Source organism: Coenobita brevimanus, chromosome 63 (genome assembly GCF_032717465.1).
Source record: "Coenobita brevimanus isolate Jiangsu-jjx chromosome 63, ASM3271746v2, whole genome shotgun sequence".
Classification (NCBI taxonomy): domain Eukaryota; kingdom Metazoa; phylum Arthropoda; class Malacostraca; order Decapoda; family Coenobitidae; genus Coenobita; species Coenobita brevimanus.
The window spans coordinates 19,125,010-19,143,037 of record NC_137016.1 but is presented as its reverse complement, the minus strand read 5'-3'; positions in this window follow the sequence as shown (position 1 = coordinate 19,143,037).

Genomic DNA, 18,028 nt, shown 5'->3' with positions numbered 1-18,028 from the left:
CTTAATCTTCACTGTCATTTTACAATTAATCGTTTATCGCTCCATTAATTGCTTAGGGGCTCGGAGCTAAGTTATTTTGTTCGAACATATAAAACAAGAGTGATTACTCGTCCGACTCTGAGTGGCATTATGTGAAAAACAAGCATTTAAACCCCATATAAACCACATTTGTCTGGTGCGCCTTAACCCACTGAACCACCAGGCGTCCACATGATATGATTACCACCCAACGCACCAAATTGTCTCCTGGGTTTCAGGAAACCAACTGGCTTGTCACTCTTTGCAGTCACATTAAGGTATCACTACATCAAGTGAGTGGACGTTGAGTACCTCTCCCCCCACCCAAAAAAAAAAAAAAAAATCTAATTCGTTAACAAATGTCACTTGAATATTACAAAAATTTTGATGCTGTGACAGAAAATCAAACAATACACTTTCCGAGGTACAGAAGGCCAAGACAAAGGCCAAGTTCAGAATATCTACCACCAGGTGACGGCCAACGCCCACGGTGTATTACACGATGCAAACACTGCCACACCACCCTAACGTCTTCAAGCAGGCTACCAGTTTTAATTTATCCCCACTGAAGCTTTACAAAGTTATTCATACCAGGAGAGATTTTTTAACTGCAAAAAATTACTTCATTAACTTTTTCTCTACTATGTGGCTCTCATAAAGTGAGTATAATCATCTGGAGGTGGCAAAAAAAAAAAAAAAAAAAAAAAATACAGGCGTCCACGCTAGAAACTATGGATTGTACTCGAGCGAGCAAGCTTGCTGATGCTGCTATTTTAGCTTCCCAACAATGTGTGCAGGTCCACTCTATCGTTAATAACTGTCAAGGTAACCCAGGTTCAGTGCTCTACTGGCCACTTCTGGGGTTTGTTTTTTCAGCAGCATGGTGGCATTTCGTGAGAAAAGTCTCTTAAGTAACACCGATTACATTTTACTAAACTTGCCAATGATGTGTGTATATTCGTTGTAATTTTGATAGTCTCCAACACAAACCAATTTGGTGCCGTGCCCTGCTACCTGCTACATCCTGTTACTAACCACCAGCTACTACACAGCACCTACACAACTACATAACACGTTTTCGTTTTCGTTTTCGTTTTTAAAGGCTCCAACATGCTTGCATGTGTCGGCCTTGGTCACCTAATGGCGGCTCTCCACGCTGCACGATCCATTGCAGCCTCCCTGTTCAGTCCCTTAACCCTAAGGTCACACTTAATGACCTCGTCCCATGTCTTTCTCGGTCTACCCCTCATAACCCCATCCCCAATATTAACACTTCTCACCCTCCTCACCCAATTATCATCCCCCATCCTCTCCACATGTCCAAACCACCTCAATCTACCTCTCCTCATCACAACACCAATACACTCCAGTCCCATCCTACCTCTCAACACATACGAGTACATAGTATTCTCACTGGCTGGATGAGACACTAAACTCCATCACTGCAATGAAGGGGTTAAGGAAATTGGTGCCGGTGAACACAGCACCTGATATTCAGCCGAAATGGCGATTTACACCACCATGCAACCCCTTAAAAACCAGGCCAAAAATAAGAAATCTAGAGACTTTCATACAAGGTAGTTCATATACTGAGCTTCCTTACCGCTTACTTGGTGAATTGTTGTGTGTTGCTCAGTCTACCTTAATACTGTCTACCTGCATCATTTTCTACTTCTCATAACGTTCTTCCTGCTGTATGATGTCTGACTTCCATCAAGAGATTGCACGGTTAATTAGCAATTTCACGAGGCAGCCAAAATATCCATGCATAACAGACTAAGCCGTCCTCGCATCACACAAGACATATGCAGGTGAGGCAGCCAGAGTCACCCTGTATATCTAGCCTCAATCTGAATGAAGGAAAACGGTGTCCGGGTGTTATAAAAAACGAGCACTGCAGCCTGGGCCAATCAGCGTGCTTCTCCAGCCAACATAAACACTGAATACCTTGTAGATGTTTTGCATATCCTGTTGCTTGATGGGAGGGCAGGAGTATGTGAGGGGAATGGGGGTGAGCGCTGCAGATGGCGGCGAGGGGGTGTCTGGAGGTGGGTGTCTCGGGGAAGAGGTGTCTGGGGGTAGGGATATCCGGGGAGTGAAGATGGATGCGTCTACGATAGGCGATGAAAGTTGAAAATTACGTGTATTTTATTTGACTAAAGAATGACCTGCCGTACTGTGCTGAGTAATGTTGGCTATATCTGTCCCCAACAGTTTTGAAAATATCTTAAAATGGGCTGGAGGTTGCAAGAACACAGTGAAAAAGACGATACTATGCTATAACGGTCACATTATATTCCAGGATACTGTATAAATTATGAAATAATACATACAAATATGAAAAGGTAAATGCATCATACCAGTAGTTTTCCTCCGCCCTTATTATGATGTGTTGTAACTGGAGCCAAAGTGTGTCGTAATGGAGCCACAAGGCCGGATGTGTGTGTGTGTGTGTGTGTGTGTGTGTGTGTGTGTGTGTGTGTGTGTGTGTGTGTGTGTGTGTGTGTGTGTGTGTGTGTGTGTGTGTGTGTGTGTGTGTGTGTGTTGTTATGGGGTGTAGGCCTATATTACGGTGCACTCTTAACCCTTAATTAATCACTAAAAGGGATAAGGCACAGCTTACAAGAAAACTAACTTTACTGTACACTATAGAATACACACACCAAAGAAGAAACCAGGATTCGTTTTCCAAAAGGGGAATTCATATAGGCCTCAGAATACAAATATAAAACAAGTTATTTCTTACCTAACCAGAATACAATAAGTGGAGACTAAGTACTCACAAAGCTCGAGGAAACTTGGAGACTTCGAAGATATAATCCAGATATAAATCATGTACTAGTGTAAATGGAGAAGTGAACTAATAATGGGAAATGGTGCACAAACAGTGTATTTTGTATTCAAAGTCACTTATTGAGTAATGTGTGAAAATATGAGGAAAAGTGCAACAAAATGTGACAAAAGTGTAACGTGACTGTCACAAAAAAAGTGAAAATGTGAAAATGTGACAAAAGGTGTACAAATGACAAAATGTGAACAAATGTGTTTCTCTTACATTGTCCACGAGCTTATAAAGCAGACTTACTCCGCCTCTCTCGGTTAACTAGCCACTAAGCTGTCTTAAGTGCAACCTCCACCCACTTACAAACATTAGAGGCACCTGCTACCAATTGTAGCCTTACACATATTACACAAAACCAATGGCATGCCATCAAGAAAGCCAAAAATGCACTTTTCAGACTTCTTCTGGCAAATACTCTCATTTTGCTCCTCCCATACTATACAGTAAGTTACACCCACTATGTTCAAGGACATAAGGTTTTTCTGCGTAAATTATGGGAAAAACAACTAGTGTGTTATCAGTCCCGAATGCAAATTTGACCCCCGGGTAAACAGAGCTGAGGTCTTGCCTTACCCTTACAGCCAGTAAAACCGATAAGAAAAAGATTTATTGACCTTCGTGGCTCGCCTGTCTCCTTACGTTATCACCTTACCTTCTATTTCACCCATTTGCTACTGGGGTAACTACGCCAGTGACACCTCCCTTCCTGAGAGAAGAAATTTCCCAAGAGGAAATTTCTGGATACTGTACAATTTAAGTTCTGGACAGGTAATCTGCTAAAACAATACTAACACCTTTTACATGTCTCACATCAAGGGGGTATTCCTGCAAAAAACAGGGTCCAGCGGGTCAATCTAACATTTTTGTCCTTCAGTTGGGACAAAAATTCCAGAGGGTGGTGATCAGTGTACACTTCATCACCTGACACTGGACCAACACACACAAAGAAGTGTTGAAGGGCAAGTATGATTCAAGGAGTTCTTGCTCAATAGCTGAGTAATTTCTCTGGGCCTTATTGAATTTTCTGCTAAAATAGCACATAGGCATCTCGAAGCCTTGATCATTATCCTAAAGCAAAACTGCATCAGCCCCTAGGCCACTGGCATCGACAGCTAATTTAAATGTTTATCAAAATTTGGAGCTTGAAACACTGGGTGACTTGACAGGATGGCTTTGTCTTTAGAATAGGCATCCTCACATTCTGGCTTCCACTCATACTTGACTCCTTTCCTTAACAAATCAGTCAGAGGAGCTACAAGATCAGAGAAGTTCAGGACAAAACGTCTGTAGTACCCTACCATACCCAAGAATCGTTGCAACTATCACAACTCTCTTAAATCAGGGTTGGGGGAATTGACTATGGCCTGAACCTTAACATCAGGTGGACTCACTTGGCCTAAACTGACCACATAACCTAGGTATTGCACTCGAGCCCTTACAAATTCATATTTAGTAAGTAAGCACTAAATTAGCAGAGGACAGTCTCTGCAGCAAGGCATCTAGTAGCTCAAGTGTTGTTCTCAGGTGTCACTAAAATAACGTCATCAATGTATGTAACACAACCTTCCAAGCCCTTGATAAGATCATTCATCAGCCTTTGATAGGTGGCAGGAGCATTCTTCATACCACAGGGCATGACCTTACATTTACAAGTATTGCAACCGACCACAAAACAGGAAATTTCTTGGGTCCTTTCTGTGAGTGGGACTTGCCAGTATCCTTTCATCAAATCTAATTATGTGATAAACTTAGCACTGCCTATTGCGTTCAATCATCTACTGTAGGAAGTGGGTAGGTATCAGTCTTGGTAAGGGAGTTGACTTTACGATAATCAATACAAAAGCGATGTGACCCATCGGGTTTTGGAACCACTATGACTGGGGAGCACCACTCACTTAGACAGGAATCGATTAACCCCTGCTGCAACATGTATTGCAGTTCCTCTTGAATGATTGTCTGCTTTTGAGGACTGGCCCGGTAGGGGGACTGCTTTACAGGGCTGGCGCCTCCAACATCCACGTTGTGCTGTGCCACTTCCGTCCGTCCTGGGGTGTCCCAGAAGACGTCAGGGAACTTCCTGAGAAGGACAACAAGCTCGGCACACTGCTCTGCAGCAAAATGGGAGAGTTTATCATTCAATGTACTCCAAGCTTCCTGGTTTTCCCTCCAACTGGTCGTCTGGTCCAAAGTCAATGGGCTGCTCTCGTCCTCCGCCAGCACGCCAGCCGACATCACGCATGCAGCACTAGGGGGTCCACGTCTCGCCTTTGGTACTCCCTCAACATATTTACATGGCACAATCTTCGTTCCTTTCTCCAGTCTGGGGTTAAAATTACATAATTTACTTCACCTACCCTCTTCTCCACTACATCAGGGCATGCAAAACTTGCCTGCAGAGGCTGACCATGAATGGGAAGCAAGACAAGATCTTGATCACCTAGGTAAAACACTCTGTTCCTAACTTTCTTAGAGTGGTCATACCACCTCTTCATCTTCTCCTGAGATGACTCTAAGTGTGCTCTGGCTACTTCCATACTATAGGCCAGTCATCCTTCAAATTTTGACACATAGTCTAGCAAATTAATTTGATCATCACCCTTGACCCATTGTTCTTTGAGGAGTTTAAGAGGACCTCTTCATGGTCAAAGATTACCTGAAATGGGGAGCAGCCCAAGGACTCGCTCGGTGCCTCTGTCATAAAAAACAGACTTTGCAGTTTCTTTGTAGTGGAGTTTTGTAGGTTAGTTATATATATATTGAACTTGTGGACGAGCGGTTGTTATACTTGAGTAGCTTTGTAAGTAGATAATCTTCGTTCCCATTTGTCATGCAATGACAGGAGAGGTAAAGAATAGTATGGGACTATTTTTATTTGTCTTGGAATTTAACAAAGTCTTTCACACACGAGTGAAGTATAAGTAGAGTCCCGCTAGCTACCTCCCTGTCTCGCTCTCTCTCTCTCTCTTCCAAGTTGCTAAACCTTTCTCCCTACTACCTGCCGATTCTATGGCCTGTCTCCTTCTGCCTCTGCTTCCTAAATTCTGGTGTAGCAGGGGTCGTGTCACGTGTGTTACACTGTGGCTGGAAAGTTCTAGAAGGCTGTGTGTGAGTATGTGTGTATGTGTGTGTATGGTCACGAGGGACTGTCGTGTGCCTATAAAGCATTCCTTGAGTTAAGAGTGTGTAAGCATGTTTACCATTGCTCGATTCTTACAGACACAATACCTTCTCATCATCTGACTTGCTGCTGCTATCTGTCTGTCTATCTATTTATTTATCTATTTATCTATTATTATTTGTAATCCTAATATGGAGTCCTAACACCTCTCTAGTTGCAAAAAGTAGGAAAGGCAAACACTTGTCTCATTCGTTTTCATCCAAATTCATTTTTTTAAGCATACTCTTCAATGTTCGGTGATACCTCTCTAATGCACCCTGACTCTGAGGATATAATGCTGAGCAAGTTATTTGGGAGATTCCTAACTCCTTAAGTGTTTATCTGAATTGTCTGGAATTAAAATTACTGCCCCGATCTGAAATATTCCTTAAGGGAATGGCTTCGGGATATCTAGTGGCCATGTCCACATTGTGAGGATGTACTGGTGGCCTGAGGAGGTTTTAGGCAAAGGGCCAACAGCCCTATTATTACCACATCCAGTAACATTACCACTCCAGTACCATTTCGCCACCACAACTACCACTGTCTAAGTCACTATCATGAACTTTACCACAAGCACGACTCTACCATCAGCCCCAACCTACCATCACTAATAAATCACTATCAGTATCATTTAACCACCATTACCATACCACCACCACTCCTACCATCATTGCTACCACTACCGCCACCCCCATCATCTACACCACCTCTGTCCTTACTGTACCACTACTTCTATGCCACCATAACCACTACCACGACCCTTATTACTATCACTACCACGATCACCAATTCTACCACTATCACCTCCAATAACTCCAAAGCTACCCCACACACCATTAATACCACCATCTTCTACCACTAGCACCACCAATAACTGACCCTATTCCCATTAACATCGCCACTATCACCACCAATACCACTACTACCACAACCATTACAACCAGACCCAATCCCAATACCACCACAACCAATACCACCACTTCTCTCACTATCAATATCGTGGAATACAAAGGCAAAAGCAATAAATCCCTCATAAAGAATACATCAAAATACAGCTAAAAATACACGAAAATGGCATTAAGCAAATACGCATCCGAATCCACGATGAAAATTCACATATATAGCCTCAAAAACGGAGGGCAAAAATATCGGAAACGAAATACCTAATACAATGACGATAAAACAAGATTAAAATAGAACACCGTATTTTAAAACTGACTTTTCCTTTTTATGTGTCCAACTCTAGGAATAGGTCTCACAGCCACTTCCCAAGTCCCAGTAGTCCTCCTACATATCTGTACCATCCACCTCCACATGCCATCACTACGGGGCTAACACTCACCGTCCATACTGAATACATAACAGAGCTGTCTCACACAGGATCAGTGTACTGGTATTAGCGAGGGTGTTTTTACGACATGTCGGCCGGTCTTCTGGTAGATAGGGTAGATAGGTAATGACTGCTTTAATGAAATTCATATCCTGAAATTGTTCCTTGCCCCAACTGGGATTCGAACCTGCCCCTCAAGTGATGCAGCGTTAATTATCACCCTTATTGGCCCACTCAGCTGTGTCTGAAATGCTGATGGTATTTGGGTTTCAGCATTTCTATACGGCTTTATGTATAATTTTATCTTTATTCCCAAACTGCTCTCTCTCTCTCTCTCTCTCTCTCTCTCTCTCTCCCCTTACAAACACTACCGATGGTGCTCCTATTTCTAAAGTGGTTTATGTATACTAAGATGTTACTTTAATACTACTGTATGGTGGGACCGTCTCTACTTCTAAGCTGCTGATGTACTGTATTTTCTCTGCTTCCAAACTGTTGCGAGTATTCCAATGCTCTTGCTGCCTCAAAACTGCTGTGTACATTTTGGGACTTTCTGCTTCCTAACTGCTGTGTGCACAGGGTAACTGTACTTCCAAACTGGATACGCAGACCTCTGAATTTCCTGTTTTCCAGCTTCTTTGTCATATGTATCCATTTTGTAAGTGGAAATGGATATAAAATGATAATGCACCTCAGCAGCGCACCACTGAGCTTCCTCTCAGAGATAAATGAGGTGGATCGAGTCGTAAGGTGAGTTGTATGGGAGTAAATTATCATAGATCATCTTCCTCCATCACCGCTCTTTCCTTCAGCTACTTTAATCCATTGGCGCCTTCTTTTTCAATTCTTAATGCCCCCAGGTGATATCATCCACCTTAAGAGAGACTTCAGACCTGAGGAGTCGGATAGCCTTCGTTCGCCATTTCCCTTACATCGCAAAAATCTCTCTAAAATATGAATTAATCAAATTGACGAGCCCACAGATAAACAAAACGACGGAACAAACATCGGTCATGCCAAGCAATGTTTTATTATTACTGTGTGGTAATCATAGGGGCATTTGTCTTCTTAGTATAATAGGAAAAGTGTATGGTAGGATACTTATTGACCGAGTTAGAGAAAGAACAGAGAAATTAGTTGGAGAAGAACAGGGAGGCTTTAGGAAGGGAAGAAGTTGTGTAGATCAGATATTCATTCTTAGATCTTTAGTGGAAAGGTTTCTAGAGAAGGGAAAGAAGTTGTATGCGGCTTTCATGGATTTGGAGAAAGCATATGACAGGGTGGATAGACAAGGATTGTGGAAAGTGTTAAGAATATATGGAGTAGATGGGAAGTTGTTGAATGCTGCGAAGAGTATGTACGATGGTGCGAAGGCTTCAGTGCGTGTAGATGGTGAACTAAGTGAATTTTTCTCTTTGAAAGTTGGGTTGAAACAGGGATGTGTCATGTCTCCATGGTTGTTCAATCTGTACATGGATGGGGTAATAAAAGAGGTACAGGGTAGGGTGGTGGATGTTGGAGTGGCCCTGGTGGGAGGGGGTGGTGTTTGGAAGCTCCCTGTACTGTTGTTTGCAGATGATACTGTGTTGTTGAATGAAGACGAAGGGGAGCTGCAAGGCTTGGTGGATGAGTTTGGGAGAGTGTGTAAGAAACGGAATCTAAAGGTGAATGCAGGGAAGAGTAAAGTGATGGTCTTTGAGAGAGGTGAAGTCAGTGAATGTACAGCGAGGTTGGATGGTGAGGAATTGGAAAATGTGAGTACATTTAAATACTTGGGTAGTGTGATGAGTAAGGATGGAGATTTGGAGGGTGAAGTGCTTGAAAGGGTACAGCAGGGAGGAAAGGTTCCTGGTTCTTTGAAAGCAGTGATAAGAAACAGAGAAGTGAGCATGGAAGTGAAAAAGTTACTACATGACAGTATTGTGATACCAACTCTAACGTACGGAAGTGAAGCTTGGACGTTGTTGGAAGGACACAAGTCAAGAGTGAGAGCAGTGGAAATGAGTTATTTAAGAGGAGCCTGTGGGGTCACATGGAGAGACAGGCTGACGAATGGGGTTATAAAGGAGGGTTGTGGTGTTGATGTGGATGTGATAGGAAGCATTATGAGGAACACACTGAGGTGGTTTGGCCATGTGGAGAGGATGGAGGGAGAAAGACTGACGAAGAGAGTGTATGTGAGTGAGGTGGAGGGGGGAAGAGGGAGGGGGAGGCCGAGGATGAGATGGAGGGATCTGGTGGAGAGGTATATGAGAGAGGGGGGTGTGAGTTGGGAGCAGGGCAATGAAATGGCTGGGGATAGGGCGACTTGGAGGCGATTTGTTTGTGGCCACCCCAAACGGGATTGAGGCGTCTGGCAATAGATAGATAGATAGATTATTATTATTATTATTATTATTATTATTATTATTAACTTTCTGTCTTGCAACTACTGCCATTTCATGTAGTGTCCGTAAAATCATCACATGAACATCAAAAACAAATATGTCGTTTTAAAAGCACACATTCATACATCATAATCATTACACCTTCTCAGTCACATCTGTAATAACACTCAGTGCCCTTCTGATTCACGACCAGCAGATCAGTCAACCAACCAACCAATCAGTGAACCAACTAACCAACCAACCAAGCGATCAGTGAACCAACCAACTAACGAATCAGTGAACCGACCAACCAACAAACAAACCAGTGAACCGGCCAACTAATCAATGAACAAACGAACCAATCAACCAAGCGATCAGTGAACCAACCAACTAACGAATCAATGAACCGACCAACCAACCAACCAATCAGTGAAGCGGTCAACCAACCAAGCGATCAGTAAACCAACCAACCAACTAACCAGTCAGCCAACCAAACACGCAACTAACACCCACCCAATCAACGAATGACCTAACCAACCAATAATTCAGCTTATCAACTAACTAATCAACTAACCAACTAATCAATTAACCCATCAATCGACCACCCAACCACCCAACTGCCCAAATCAAGCAACCAACCAACCAACTGAATAATCTGTCCGTCACCACAACCCTTAATTAAGACTCAGTAAATACTAAAGCCGCCACAGTCATAACCACAACCATCACCACAACCACAAATACATCACAACAACATCCGCCTTCAACCCCTTCGCCCGAGGACGTCATTATTATCCTTTACTGCTGCTACCAGACGATTTTCTTCAGCTTGAGAGGGAAGTCAAATTATGAAGGGGTTAATGAAGGCAGTCTCTCACCACTCCGGTTCCAAAAGTCTCTCCTCAGCTGAATAAAGTCGTCTGGAGATAGCAGGAAGAAGGAATTGAAAAGATGTCATCGTACTGAAGGTGTAAAACCAGACATGAATATAACCAATAACCAAAGCCACCATACCACCAAACTGCTCTAAGAACCAGCTGAATACTAACCACATTTATAATATTCGTCATCTTATCATCTAACGCTTTCACAGTACCAACAAAATCATCATCATCATCACCATCATCATCATCGTTATTTTAATGCTCTTTCCCATTTACCAGGGGATGACAGAGATATAGAAAATAGAACAAGAACGCAAACTACTAAGAGTGCTCCTAAAAATGGGCCAGACACCCATTCACTCATCACGCAAGCCTTCAGAATTCTTGGCTCTACTTCAAAGACGAAACGGTCCACTAAAACCACTACCTCAACTACATTAATTTCCATTGCCATTATCATCACATCATTATCATCATCTTCACTTTCTATGTCTATCAACAATCATCACAAACATCGTCATTCAGTTGTTTTCTTCGTCATAAAAAAAAAAAAAAATCTCACTTTGTTCTCCCACCACTTTCATCACTCAACCACTGCAGCACGGGGACGTCATAATTGTTCTGCTTTACAACACAATTATACTCAGCTGAGGAGAGATGTTTACGAAGGAACTATTGTAACTCCACTTGTTTGTAGGTCTCTCTGGGCTGAATAAGATCGTTCTGAGGCTCCAGAGAGATAATGGAGAGGACGTCATCACAGTGCAAGCGTTAATCACTCCACTTTCGTCGCACACCATTAAAAGATTCACGTCATCAACAATGCCTGCTCATCATCACAATCATAATCATCATCATAATCATCATCACCATCATCATTATTATCATCATCATCAACATCATCGTTACAAGCGATTTTCTGTCCAGCATTACTGTTACAACTCAACCACGAAGCTTAGGCCTATATATTTCCATATTCATAACCACAACTAATAGAAAAACAGTACACATCACAACCAAAATCTACCACATAAACATCAACACGACCGTTAGCAAACTCTAGAATTATTACCAATAATGCCGTAATGCCCAGCCAAAACCACCACAGTCCCCACTACAACCACTACCATCCTAATCACTAATATCCCCCTCCACAGCCACCACAATCCCCACTACAACAATCATCATCACAATGATATCCCCCTACACAGCCACCAAAATCCCCACCACAACAATCACCATCCTAATCACCAATATCCTCCTCCACAGCCACTACAATCTCGGCCACAACAATCACCATCCTAATCACCAATATCCCCTTCCACGGCCACACCACAATCCCCACCACAACAATCACCATCCCAATCACCAATATCCCCTTCCACGGCCACCACAATCCTCACCGCAACAATCACCATTCCAGTCACCAATATCCCCCACCACAGCCACCACAATACCCACCACAACAATCACCATCCTAATCACCAATATTCCCTTCACTGCCATCACAATCTCGGCCACAACTCTCAGCAACACAAGAGGTCTGGCAACACAGAGCCAATCCAGAAATAGGTCAGACCCCGAGAGGGGGAGACCAGACAGCCTCCTGCTTCGGAATGCCTACCCCCGTAGGTAGAATGGAGGAGGAGGAGGAGGAGAAGGAGGAAAGTTGGAGATGTGAATAAAAACCAGAATATGATGAATGGAGGTGGGAAGATAAAAGAAGTGAATATAAATAGTGAGCAACTGGGAAATATAGAGGGAGAAGGATGAAACTACGATGAAAGAGGGAAGTCAAAGATAAGATGAAAAATGAAGTAAAGACAGAAACAGAAGCACAGGAAGGCGAAAGAAGGAAAGTAGGGAAAAATGACAGAAGGAAACGAGACAGATGAAAGAAAAATCGGGAAGACAAAAAGAAAATACTGATATAAGGGTTCAGGGAAGAGAATGAGGAAGAAGAACAGCAAAAGAGAAGGAGGAGGAGGAGGAGACAAGAGGGAGAGAGAAGCAAAGAATGACAAAAGGCAAGTGAGGATGGACACCGGAAAAAAAAAAGACAAAAGGGTAAAGAAGGCAGACACAGGAGAAGATGGAGAATGAACTGCAGTGATGGGGACATAAAGGGTAAGGAAAGGAGAATGAAGGAAAGGAATAGTAGGAAAAAGAGTAAAGAATGAAAAGGTCGGGAAGAGAATAATAATAATAATAAAAAAAAAAGGATTTGGAGGAGGTAGCGAAAGTGATAAAGATAAATACATAAGGAAGAGAGACACAAACTAGGTAAGTATGAATATGGATGAAATTAAGAACTGAGGAGAGGTGAAGTGAGAAAGGATAAGAAGTGGAGAATGAAGAAGAATGAGGAATATGATCTAAAGATAAATGTGATGCAAAAGAGAGAGAGAGAGAGAGAGAGAGAGAGAGAGAGAGAGAGAGAGAGAGAGAGAGAGAGAGAGAGAGAGAGAGAGGCGAGGAAAAAAAAAGATCAGAGTGAGAGCGATGGAGAGGGAAGATAAAGAGACTGAGGGTGTTAGTATGATTACCAAGGAAGGAGAGTCTTGATGGTAAAATTGCCTCAGCCACCCATCCACCCAACATTGCCCACACTGAGATAACCTTCGAGTGACATTCCGGCACCATGATGTATTTTCTGAGTGTTACTGCTATCCCCAGACGCTTTTATTCACCTCAAGATAAACCCCTTGATCTGGAGGGTTTTGGCATCATTTCCATTAGTCTCCTACAAGACGTCTCTCCTATGCTGAATTAAAAAGTCAGGTAAGAACAAGAAAATATATATATATATATATATATATATATATATATATATATATATATATATATATATATATATATATATATATATATATTTAAACACGTCCTCGAACTAAAGTGGTCCACGTGGAGACTGGCCTGGATAATGGCACCTTAGCGTTCCAGCGACGCTGTCCACTCGGCCAGGCCATCTACTAAAATTCCTGCTTAGCTCTCCTTTACCTGAATGTAAGCTGCCCTGTCTCGGTGTTTTACGAGCGTGCCCTGCGATCTTGTGTTAAAAAACAGCATATTTGGAGGCGTTACGGCACAAGAAAATAGGGTGAGGGTAGATGCAAAGGAGAAGGTGGGGTGACGGTGACACGAGGGACAGTCATAGAGGAGTGAATAAAAGGATGATACACACAAGGATGAAAGTTAAGGGGGAAAAAATGAAAGTGTGATGATATGGCGAGTGATGCAGGGAATAAACAGGGGGTGAGGGTGAGAGTGATGGGGAATGGGAAAAGAAAGAGGATGAGAGTAAGGAAAAGAGAGAATGTCATCAAATGAGAAAAAGTGTGAGTGAGAAAAAAAAAGAAAGAAAGGACGGGTAGAGGAGGAGTGGAACAGGAATACACTTGTTGCGAGAAAGAAAAAACATCTGCTTTGATATAACCAAGTTTTTCTCTCACGTTCCACTTAAGTGATAAATACACAAAATTATGCTCAAATAAACCATTCAATTCACTCACCTAACCCACACCACTGAATGCCAAAAAAAAAAAAAAAAAAAAAAAAAAAAATCCTCCATCATAATTATTTTGGCATTACAGAGTAAAAAGATTTGCGCCTCTAATAAAACAATCATTTTCCTCACATTATTGCGTTGGATAAAGGTTGCAAAAATAAAATGCCAACACACAACATTTTCCGCCAGGGTTATAAAACTATGCCCGCCGTCCACGATTAAAATAACCTTCCGGTAATGTTGTGTTTAAAAAGTATTGCCGCTAACTGAATTACCAAATTACATTCAGACGTTTAATTTAATTACCGGTACATTTTTATATAAATCAGACCGCCTGCAAGCGATTTTAATCACGTAATGGGGATTTCTTGATGTGAGGGGGTTAATGAAAGCCGTGTCGGTAGAGGGGACGCCTACAATCTCAATGGACCCAGGTTCGAGTCCCTGCTAGGGAGGGAACAATGTAAGGATTTTACTTTCGTTAAAGCAGAGTATACTAACTAACCCCATGACATGTCGACATGTAGTAAAATCACCCCAGCTAATACCAATACACCAGTACTGTATGAGACAGCCCTTATATGGACGGTGGGTGTTAGCGGTGAAGTGGTGACATGTGTAGGGGTGTGATACGTAGGAAGACTGCTGGGCCTCTGAGAACGGGCTGTCAAGACAATGACCAGAGTCGGACATGTAAAAAAAAATCTCCCATTCGAAAAATATCTTAAAATAATAATACCGCCCTGAGACATCAAGAACACGATAAGACGTCACCATAATGAAGGGATTATGGCCTTCACCAGAAGGGCTTTTTTTTTTTTTTTTGACTATTTTGCACTGTGGCCACGCTGGAGTAAGTACCATGTACCCTGTGAATATAGGCGTTGTAGCTGGCCTGGTGGTGGTGACGGGCAGTATTTTCCACTGATATACAACACAGAACAGCAGCAACGGGTGAAGTGACAGGCAGTATTTTCCATTGATATACAACACACAACAGCAGCAACGGGTGGAGTGACAGGCAGTATTTTCCATTGATATACAACACAACAGCAGCAACGTGTGGAGTGACAGGCAGTATTTTCCACTGATATACAACACACAACAGCAGCAACGGGTGGAGTGACAGGCAGTATTTTCCATTGATAAACAACACACAACAGCAGCAACGGGTGGAGTGACAGGCAGTATTTTCCATTGATATACAACACATAACGGCAGCAACGGGTGGAGTGACAGGCAGTATTTTCCACTGATATACAATACACTTGTGGTAGGTGGGGGCGCTCACCATCCACTCACTCGATATAGTGCTGCTGTCGGGTGTTTGCCCTTTCATCTCCTCCATCCTTCTTTCCTTCCATCCTCTTCTGTCTTTCCTTCATTCTTTCCTTGTCCTTCTGCCTACGGGTGACTTTACACTCCCTGTTCTGTCTTTCTTTCTGTCATTCTTCCCTCTTCCTTCTGCCTGTGGGTGACCCTACACTGAGTGATAAGCCAAATGGTTACTGTACACCAAGAAACGATTTACTACGCTCGGTGGTAACCATATAACCAAATATTGGCGCCTGGTGGGTTAATGTGTAATAATTGCGCTCCAGTTGGATTCAGCCGATGAAGGTTTATATCCAAGGGATGGTTGGGGTTGATTGCTCATGTAATGCACTCAGGGATGAGTGAGGCTGGTCACTCTCATCTTCAATGTCTGAACCAACTGCCTAGCCCCGGGCTCCTACGCTCCTCATGGGGCAATGTAGGCTTGGATGATAGATGATGATATACAACACACAACAGCAGCAACGGGTGGAGTGGATGGGGAGTAGTGGTGGTCTGTGAGGCAAACCAAAGCAGATATATGTGGTGAAGGTGGGTGTTATAGGTAGTTTAGTAGTATGTCAAGGGGGAGGGAATACAGGTTGGACAGCTGGAAAAGAGAACAGGATGAGCTAAGACGGTCGTGGGTAGTGGGGTTGGACAGGATAAGTAACCCTGTGAAGATAAGCGTTGTATGATGTATGTCTTAGAAGACCCTTGCTAAGTTGTGAGGGTTGGGGAGGGTGGGTGGAACGGGTGAGGATGGTTGTGGGTGGTGAGGCAGGGTGGGGGTAAGACGCCCTGTGAAAATAGGTGTTGGAGGTTGGCCAGATTCAGTGTGGCCATGACTGATTTAAAAACCTTCCCGCCACAATCAACAACAGCAATAAAGCAGACCCGCTTTGCTCTTATGACTGACATATCAAAAAGCTGATGAAACACAATAAATAGGAAGAAAAAAAAAAATCCCCCGTTATCAGAGCTACACATCCATCACAATTACACAGTAGTTGCTATAATTACAGAGTTAATGAAAATACACCTTTGAAATATTAATTCATTTCAGCAATTAAACCATCAAAAGCCCAGTCAAAGTAACAGATTACATTCAACCAGCCGTCAACACGTATTCCACAGTTACCTCTCCATTACACTGATTAATCCACCGGCAGCCGTGGACTGGTGTGACCTGAGTAAGACTACGTGGCGATGACTGGAATTAAAGACAATTCTATGTCCTTGGCCAGAATATTAATGGAGACAGGGCAGACTTAATTTTCTGACCATCATCAGTTTCTCTAACTTAAACACCTTGAATCCACGGACGAATTATCTAACTGAAATCTCTCTAACTCTAGACCATTATTTTAAACTTCGGAATGACGGACTAATGAAAGTTGTATGTAACGCCTCCAGTCTGGGAATTCAACCCTATGCTTAATAATATGGTTTGGCGGAAGCAATAACAAAATACATCATCGGACTGTAGGGGTAAACAAAATTATACTCCTCTTACCTCCCAACGACAATATTCAGTTTAGAAAAGCATTCTCTTACTGAGCGGGTTGGTGGTGGTTGTTTCTAACTACTTCAGTCAGAAGAGTCTAGCTGATGGATCGAAGGTAATAAGAGTAAGAAAATAAAAATATGACATCGGTGGGATGGGGTCAAGGAAAACCAATATATGGACTCAAGATGAATTGTTATTATGGATTATGATGAAAAGAGCTCCCCAAGATATGTTACAGAGGCATTTAGCGGCAACAGGTGATACAGATGAATACAGAGGCCAAACTGATCGGAAACAGAGGGAAAGGGATGTAGTGGAAGACCAAGACTGGCGTTATAGATCTGAATCCGAGAGGCGTTACCATGCAGGAGGGTGAGAGGTGTGTATGAGGCAGGGTAATCTGGAATGAAATAGGAAATGGAGGGACGACTCTGACAATGATCTATATATTATGTAGTCTATTGAAGTGGCCGGGGTAAACTGCAGCGTGGTCAGCAGGGTCTGAGCTTGAAAGTTCCACTGCATTGATGTATGAAAGAAAGAGTGAATGTGATCTTGCTCTTTCTTGCTTTCAAATGCTATCTTGCTAAATCGAGTAGCAGCCGGTGGGTGTAGTCCCTCCCCCCCAGCTCGCGCACACACACACACACACACACACACACACACAGGACTGGTGTGTGCTTTGGTTGGTAGAAACAGCAAAGAGCAATAAGAATCCTGTCCCCCATTTACTCCCCCACACACACAACGCTTCTTTCATCCCACCACGTAAACCAGATTGAAAAATGTGATGACGAGGAAATAGGCATCAATTGTTACGAATCAGGGTGGTATGGTGAGGAGGGGGGGTATAGAAGGGAGGGGAGATGAGTGGGAGGAGAGGAGCGATCAGGTAAGGGAGAGAGGACAGAAGGGGGAATGGGAGGGAGATGGGGAAATGAGATGGATAGGGGGAAATGGGTGGGAGAGGGGGAAATGGGAGGGAGAGGGGGATATTGGAGGAAGAGGGGGAAGTGGGAGGGAGAAGGGGAAATGGGAGGTGGATTGCTCTGCTGGTAGAGGAGGAAGGGGGGTGGTGTGATAGTGAGAAGGAAGT